Raw genomic sequence first — 8,398 nt, 5'->3', positions numbered from 1 at the left:
GGTGGAGTAGCGCACGGTGGAGGCTGGATAAACAGGAGCCCGTGGAGGCTGGAGGAGGTCGACGATGGAGATGAACAGTATCCCATGGAGTCCCGTTTTGTGATACGCCACACCCCTCCCGATGAACAGGACCCCCGTTTCGACCGTAGCGCTCCAACACAAATCCGTTTCCTCCGTTTTGCGGTACGCCACACCCCTCCCAATCAACAGGACACCCTTTTCGACCGTAGGAGGTCCGTTTCCTCCGTTTTGTGGTACACCACACCCCTGCCGATCAACAAGACCCCCGTTTCGACCGTAGGAGGTCCGTTTCCTCCGTTTTGCGGTACACCAGACCCCTCCCGATAAACAGGATCCCGTTTCGAACGTTGCTGGTCAAACACAAGGCCGTTTCCTCCGTTTTCCGGTACGACAGGCCTCGTTTCCATCGCCTGTTCCGTCCAAGCCCTCCCGATGAACACGATGCATTCCATTGCCTCCCCATGAACACGACGCATTCCGTTGCCTCCCCATGAACACGACGCATTCCGTTGCCTCCCCATGAACACGACGACGACGTTGTTTCTCCGTTCCGACCCAGCCATGTACACGAGCCCTGGCCGTATGTATGCGTGAGTAGGCGTTCGCGACCCCGCCCGTATGTACACATACGTGGCCGTATTTTCTTTCTTGCACCCTGGCCGCTGTACGTACGTGTAAATGCTACGTGCGTGCCTCTACTACGAACGTGCGCGCCTCTACTACGACACGTGCGCGCCTCTACATGACCAGTATGTACGTACACGTTCGCGACCAGAATGACAACGCTACGTACGCTTTGACCAGGTGGGTCCCGACTGTCAGGCACTTCCTTGCCCGTGAAGATGCAGCTGGTGGGTCCCAGCAGCCAGGGGGCGAATCGTATTTTTTTGCCCGGACGCACTTCCTTGCGTGCGAAGATGTAGCTGGTGGGTCCCAGCAGTCAGGGGGAAACATTTTTTTCACAAAATACGGTGGCCCGTCCGGTGGGTCCCGTTGTTAGGTGGAGGAATAATTATTTTGCATGTAATAAGGAGGCACTTCCTTCCTGCGGCCGTGGACCCAGCTGTCAGCCTCTCCACGAACAGTCCACGTCCGATGGAAGCCGTTCCTTGACCACGTTGACCACGCCGCGCCGAGAGCACCAGGGCGGTGGACGACGGCGAGGCCTAGGAAGGGGACGACACGGAGCCGGGGAAGACGCGGCAGTGGATGCCCACGCGTAGAGGAGTACGAGGGTTCACTAGTTCGCTGCGGTGTGAGGCTGCCGTCCCCGCAGAATAACAGGGGGTGTGGGTGAGTAGAGGGATGGCCTGGCCAGCGGTGGGACTAGTAGGGGCGGTGAGGCCTCCGCCGCATCGCAGCCGGCCACGGGAGGCAAGAGCACGAGGAACGACCGGCGCTGGTTTGGGCGGCTGGAGCAAGAGGACCAGAGGTTGAAGAAGCACTACGGTCGTTGGATGGACATCGTACGATCGCTGGAGCTAGAATCATGCATATTGACTAAGTTGACAAAGCCCTCCATCCCCGTCAACTTAGTAGGCCCACAAATCAGCCTGCCACTATACTGGGTCCCAGCTAACAGGGGGAGTATTCATTTTTTTGTGCGTAATAAGGAGGCACTTCCTTGCGTGCGAAGATATAGCTGGTGGGTCCGAGCTGTCAGTGGCGGTAACGTTTTTTCGTGAAATACAGAGGCCCTTTCGGTGGGTCCTTGATGTCAGGTGGAGGAATCATTATTTTGCGCGTAGTAAGGAGGCATTTCCTTGCGTGCGGCCGTGGACCCAGCTGTCGGCCTCTCCACGTAAAGTCCATTTCAGATGCATGTCGGTCATTGACCATGTTGACCAGGCCGCGCCGAGAGCACCAGGGCGGTGGATGACGGAGAGGCCTAGGAAGGGAATGACACAGAGACAGGGAAGACTCGGCAGTTGTTTCCCATGCGGAGGGGAGTATGACTGTACGAGGGTTTACTGGTTCGACTGCCGTCGCCGGAGAATAACAGCAGGTGTGGGTGAGTAGAGGGATGGCTAGGCCAGCGATGGGAGTACGGTGGGGCGGTGAGGCCTGCGCGGCAGCAGAGCCGGCCATTGGGAGGCGGGAGCAGGCAGTCCCGCCGGCGCCTGTTTGAGCGGCTGGAGCAGGAAGAGCAGAGATTGAAGAAGCACGACGGCCGTTGGATGGCCATCCAACAGTCACTGCTTGTGTGCCAACCTTTTTTTAGGAAAGTCTCAAATCTGCGGAAAACAGCATACAACCCATTTTCTAATTATTAAGGGTTTTTTGGAGCCCATATTCTTTTTATTAGCATTACGGCCCATATTGTGGCCATGGTTAAAAAATTATACGAAATTTTGCATATTTCAGTACGGTCCGAACTGTTTTTAATCCTGAAATTTCGACTCACATTCAAACTGATTTCAAAAATAAATGTATATCAATATAAAATCCAACAAATTCTCCATGCATAAAAATTAATGTAATTTAAAATCTCAAAATGAAAAAAGGATATTTGAAACTAATTGCCGGTTTGATGTGTTTTAAAAATGTACAGCCCATTCCTCATTACTGATGGGCCATTTTCTCGGCCAGCCGAAAGAAAGCTCTCCTTGTCTTGAAAGATTTGCAGCCCAACAGGCCTGGCAAATCACAAAAAAACTGGGTTGTGGCCGTGGACCCAGGTGTCAGTCCATTTGTTTTTTTGTCCATTTGGTGGGCTGGGTGAAACAATGATGTAGCATCTATGCAGCCCATTTAAATCCCATTTGCATTTTTCTCGAAAGCCGCGAACTTGCTGGGCTGGGTGAAAATATCATGTTGGGCTAGACGGAGAAATGTTATAAAAGCATAAACACATGATTGCACGTCAGTAAAATCTTTGCAAGCTTATGTACGCAATCACTAGGAGTTAACTTGCCAAGTTATATATAAACAATTATTATTATTATTTTGTAAGAACTTTCAACTTACGAAATAAAATATCATTTTAATTTGATGAGTTCATAGTATGTGGGGTATTATTATTTTTTAGGCTAGACGTGGGACAGTTGAGTTGGTTCTAGGGGAAAGTACTGGGAGAAAACTTAGTTTACATCGAAAAAGAAAGTGGGAGAAAATTCAGAGACCTGCTGGGTCCACCTGAGGAGGGGAATATGTTGGGAGGAAGGAGATTCAAAGCACGGTAGCCGAGTGAACTAGTTTTTTTTACGGACAAGTGAACTAGTTTACATACATAAGCAAATTGCCACTAAAAAAGCAATTAGGTTAATGGGTTCTTAAAAGAAATATTTCAGACAAAACAGATAATTATGACACATAGGATAATGGATGAAACACTCACATGATAAAGGTGCTTATAAACAGATAAAGTACAACATCTAGACCTTCCTGGCACGCTTGATCATGATGCTGCGGCTGTCCGTGTACTCGTCGGTTACGGGAAGCAGATACGCCCTCATGTCCAAGATGTGCATGTACATGTCGTAGCATGCGTATGCGCCCTTGGCCGCGTAGGTTATGTAGGCTAGATTCAGAGGTACCCCCCACGTGTTCAGGTCGTCTTCTTTCATGTTGGCATATCAGGGGTCGATGATGGTCTTAGCGAGGTCAACCACGGAGCCCTTCTCCTGCCCGTTTCTGATGATCTTGTATTTCTTCTGGATGTCGACAAGCTTGTTGCACCAGATGGCCGAATCATCGTGTTCTTCCTTCTCTCCACCGTAGCGAAGGTGCAGTCGGCACTGCCGATGAAACGGGCGAATGGTCTAGAACCTGGTGCAGCCATAGGAGTGAGGCGAGGCAGAGCTTCACCGAGTCTGTATCGTTGGTGTACATCACATTCAACTTGGTGCAGGCATAGGACTGAACGGCGAACTCAAAGGGGAACTCCTTGCTGACGTCCATATCCGGCAGGCTCACCCCTCAGATCGCCATTGGAGTCTCTTCGAGTGAACGAGTGTGTAGGCGGCGGCAGCAGTTCGTTTTTCAGCTCTTGGGGAACTGGATTCAACAGTAAGCTGAGTGTGTACAGGTGACAACAGTTACTACCCCTCCCTTGTCCGTTGCACGCCCGGCAGAAGATGCACCCTCGGCCACACGTCGGTTCACAAGCGGGTCTGTATTGGTACTGTAATAATAGGAGTTAGTGGTCACTTTACTTAAATTTAATTAGCTTTAATAGAAATTTGTACTTAAAACAAGCAATGCATTCGCTTGTTCTATCACTGCCACAGGATCAACATGCACAACAATTATAATTATTATTCTCAGGACGCACATGATCATCACATTTGTCGCACTTTCACAAAGATAATACTACCGAGTTTGAACTGTTTGTTATGGTTGTTGTCCTATGCATCATCATGCCGTGTTTCCCAGCTTGCAAGATTCAGAACCAACAAATAAGATCAAAATAATAAGTACAACAAAGATGCCTACACATCTCATTGATTCCCAGCTTGCAAGATTCAGAATCAACAAATAAGATCCAAATAATAAGTACAACAAAGATGCCTACACATCTCACTGATTTCCAGCTTGCAAGATTCAGAACTAACCCATTAGAGCCTTTTGATAAAGTTAATATCTGGATTAAATCCATCTTGGCTAGCCATGTCATACAATCGAAGAACTTGGCGAATGCTCTTGACCGTCACAACATCTGTAGTTGAGTATTCCTGTTTGCACATCATGTTTGCACAGCACAAACAAGGAGACAGGAGAGCATGATTTCGCTTTAATAGCGGCCTCCTTGAACTCAACCTCCAGCTCTACTTGGATGAGGTCTGCCTGGAGTTCCATGATTCAATTCATGCGCCTTTTTCTGCAGTTACTTGAAATGAAGCAAAGATTGCATCATTCAGCTAGCAAGAAGTACTTGCTCTTGTGAGCTGGCAGGTTCTTCTTTAGTAGTTGCACTAAAATTGAGGAACATTAAGGTTGGCTGTCCGGCTCATGTAAGGTGCAACTATAATTTTCTTATCTTTTTGTGCAGTTCCACTAAAATTAAGTGCCATTGTGGTGACAGTGACGGCTCCATCTTGCAAAGGCTAATAAAATGTTGCACGAGATTACCAGCAGGACTTGACGGAGATTTTGGAAACTCCAATCACCATTTTGTGCAGTTCCACCAAAATTGAGAGATGTTGCCCACGTGACATTTTAGTTGAACTGCACAAGACACTTATTCCAAAAAAGTGTTTTCTGCAGTTCACCAAAAGGTTACAATAGCAACAAGGTGAAATGGATATCCCTATCTGCACAAAAAGATAGAAAGTAAACAGTTGCTGGTCAATAAGAATATACGAAACATATACAAAATGAAAAGAAGCATCTTAATTATGTTCATGGAAATCACGCAAGGATAATAGAAATTTTAAAACGTTAGCGATGCTTCATGTTACCAGAAGCATTACGATCAACAATGAGATTCCTCAAATATGGGATTACTTTAATGGTGGCATTGCTTGTTTACCAGACAGAGTAAATCAACAGCAGCTAAAGAGTTGGTTTAAGGGCATGGGACCGTGGGGACACTAGGACACTCAGAACGTAAAGGAGCAACTTACTTATCATACTGGGGAAACAACAGGAGTGCCATTATACTATGTGAGGGCAGCAAATCTAATCCTGGAGACCTTTTACTATGTGAGGGCAGCAAATCTAATCCTGGAGACCTTTTACTATGTGAGGGCAGCAAATCTAATCCTGAGACCTTTTACTATGTGAGGGCAGCAAATCTAATCCTGGAGACCTTTTACTATGTGATGGCAGCAAATCTAATCCTGGACATACTCTATTGACTTGTCCACCAGCCGCCACTTTCTATCCTTTTTTCAACCAATGATAGATCTGTTCCTTATCCAGTTTGTACTGCGTTTTCCCATTATTTCCCTTTTCAACCAAGAGACCGGTTGGGTATCCGGTCTCTACTACCTTCACCATATTATTTCCTCTTTGAATCAAGTCCTAGATTCATGCTACAACTTTCCCCCCTTTCTTTGTTGTTTGAACAAAGCCCTAGACTCGAATGCATGAAGTAGCTTTACCTCTAATAATACTAAAATTTTAGGTGGCTTTGGAAGAGCTGATGGGAGTAGAAAAAGATGCACATGCAGACACGTGGGGAGCTGGGGTAGTAGAGCAAGGCCGCTTTCGAAGAACTTATACCTGAGGGTCGCCGGGATGTCGGCGGCGGCAGGTCGGATCTGCGGACAATACAACAGGGAGGAAGAAGGGTCGGAGGACCTCTCGAGCCGACCATGTGTCGGAGAGAAAGGCACGGGCAGAGGATCGGGCCCCTCCGGCAGCTGTGGGTTTCCTCCCTCGGCGGCGATGACCGCGTGAACGATGCACCTTTTAGTCCTCTACACACACCGGCCGAAGGGATCCGACCGGATCTGTGACCAGCGGTGAGCAGAGAGAAAATGTCGCTACCGCTGTCTTGTTTATATCTAGAGAGGATGAGAGAATGAAGAGAGAAACCCTAGTAAAGCAAGCGCTCAGGCCCCTGGGTCCATATATAGTGGAGTGATTATCTTTTTCCTCTCCACAACAAGCGTTTCAATTTGTGTACGTGGCATTAAAGAAAAGAAACTCTCTATTTAAGGTGACTACTATACGACTCCTACTTACTACTAGTAGTGCTACAGTATTGTTCACTTGTGCTCTCCGCCCCTCCATTCATTGAACAACCCCATGGGTGAATAAACAAACGGTAAGTACTGTATTTATATAGAACGAACAAGCTCGAACTGTTTTCGTGTAATTAAAAGTTGAGGGTGGGGCTTTTCACGGGCAGTACGCGCGACACTTTTCGGGTAGGGCCAGAAGACTATTTTATTTAAAAAAAAACTTCGAGACAGCCACATAGCATGGAGCCGACCCCAACGATTTTAAGCTTACAGGCACAGTACATGCTATCCTAGACTACTATACACATGAAACTGCCACACGAGCGTCCGGGCTGTGCTTGGCTCTTCGGCTCCTCGGGAAGTCGAACAATGATGGAATACTACCACACTGGAGGAGTACTACAGTACGCTTCTGGCCATCTGACATCTATTGAACTGCTGCATGTCCACCGCGTGCGGGAGGGAGAGCGTGTAGCGAAAGCTTCTCCTAGTATTACCAGCCACCATGCTCATGGGCGAGGGAGGGACGCTCCTGCCTTTGCGTGTATGACACGTGGGCCCTACAGGTGTGTGGCCAACCTGTCATACAGCCAAAGGCATGTGCAGTTAAGTCCGCGAGGGAGAGGATAATCGAACTTCTCATTGATGTACGAGTTGACGCGACACATCAAAGCACTGCACTCGATATATTTCAATAATTTGTGTGTGTGACTCCCAGATGCAGAGGCCGGGGGTCATCATCCTCCTTTTCGAGAAAAAATAGACGCGTGTGTGAGAGGACGAATGCGTGCGTGCACCTCTTCTCTTCCTGTATAACATACTACTAAACTCAGAGTACAAGTTTTTGCGGGTGGCACGATGGTGCGTGCGAGAAGTCCCGAGAGATAGGTTTAATGCATTAATTGCAATGCATACATGCATAAAGTATATGCATTGGTCAATTTTCTCTTAATACTTGCATGCAATGATTTAATGCACCTTGGAATCTGAACATGTGTTGGGGACAACCAAATTGAGCCTTATAAAATGGAAAAACTAAAAATTTGAGATAAGCCCTATAAAAACGGAAAGGAGGGAGTAGAAAAAGAAGTACTCCATCCAGGAATAGTGCCGCACTTCGAAACTAGAACCGTCAATAAATTTTGAGCTTGCGTCTTGTCACATTCCAAATTATTCCATGCTATATTGAATTGCAAACCTGTTCACACCGATCACAACCTAAACGGTTTCCCACTTAGGAGCGTATTAGTACTCGGTTATAAATACTAGTATGCCAAGATGACTGCACATTCCTCCTCAACTCCTCATCCACAAAAACAAACAAGTCATTTAGCATCCTTCCCTTGCGTCTGCCATGGCCAACATGAGTTCTGGGTCGAGAGATTGCCACCAGGGAGAGGCGAGCATGGAAGCGGAAGCACGAGAGATGTCCTGCCTCGCTGCGAGAGCAGCCGACATGTCCCGCCGCGTGGAAGTAGCAGCACAGAGGTCCCGCCGTGCCGCTGAAGCAGCATGGAGGTCCCGCCATGCTGTTGATGCAGCAGACTGGTCCGGCCGCGCTGCGGAAGCAGCAGAGATGTCCCGCCGCGCCACGAATGTAGTAGAGATGTCCCGCCGCACCGCGGCGGCCTGGGAAAATTTCTCGCGGGCACGCGACGACTGTTACAGGCACATGCATGTGATCGTCCATAGCCAGATGGATTAGATCTCCGGCTCGGTGAGGTTGCAGGACGACATGATAGCCTCAT

Source organism: Triticum dicoccoides, chromosome 7A (genome assembly GCF_002162155.2).
Source record: "Triticum dicoccoides isolate Atlit2015 ecotype Zavitan chromosome 7A, WEW_v2.0, whole genome shotgun sequence".
NCBI lineage: Eukaryota > Viridiplantae > Streptophyta > Magnoliopsida > Poales > Poaceae > Triticum > Triticum dicoccoides.
The sequence above is the reverse complement of the archived record's forward strand: the minus strand, read 5'-3'. Positions refer to the sequence as shown.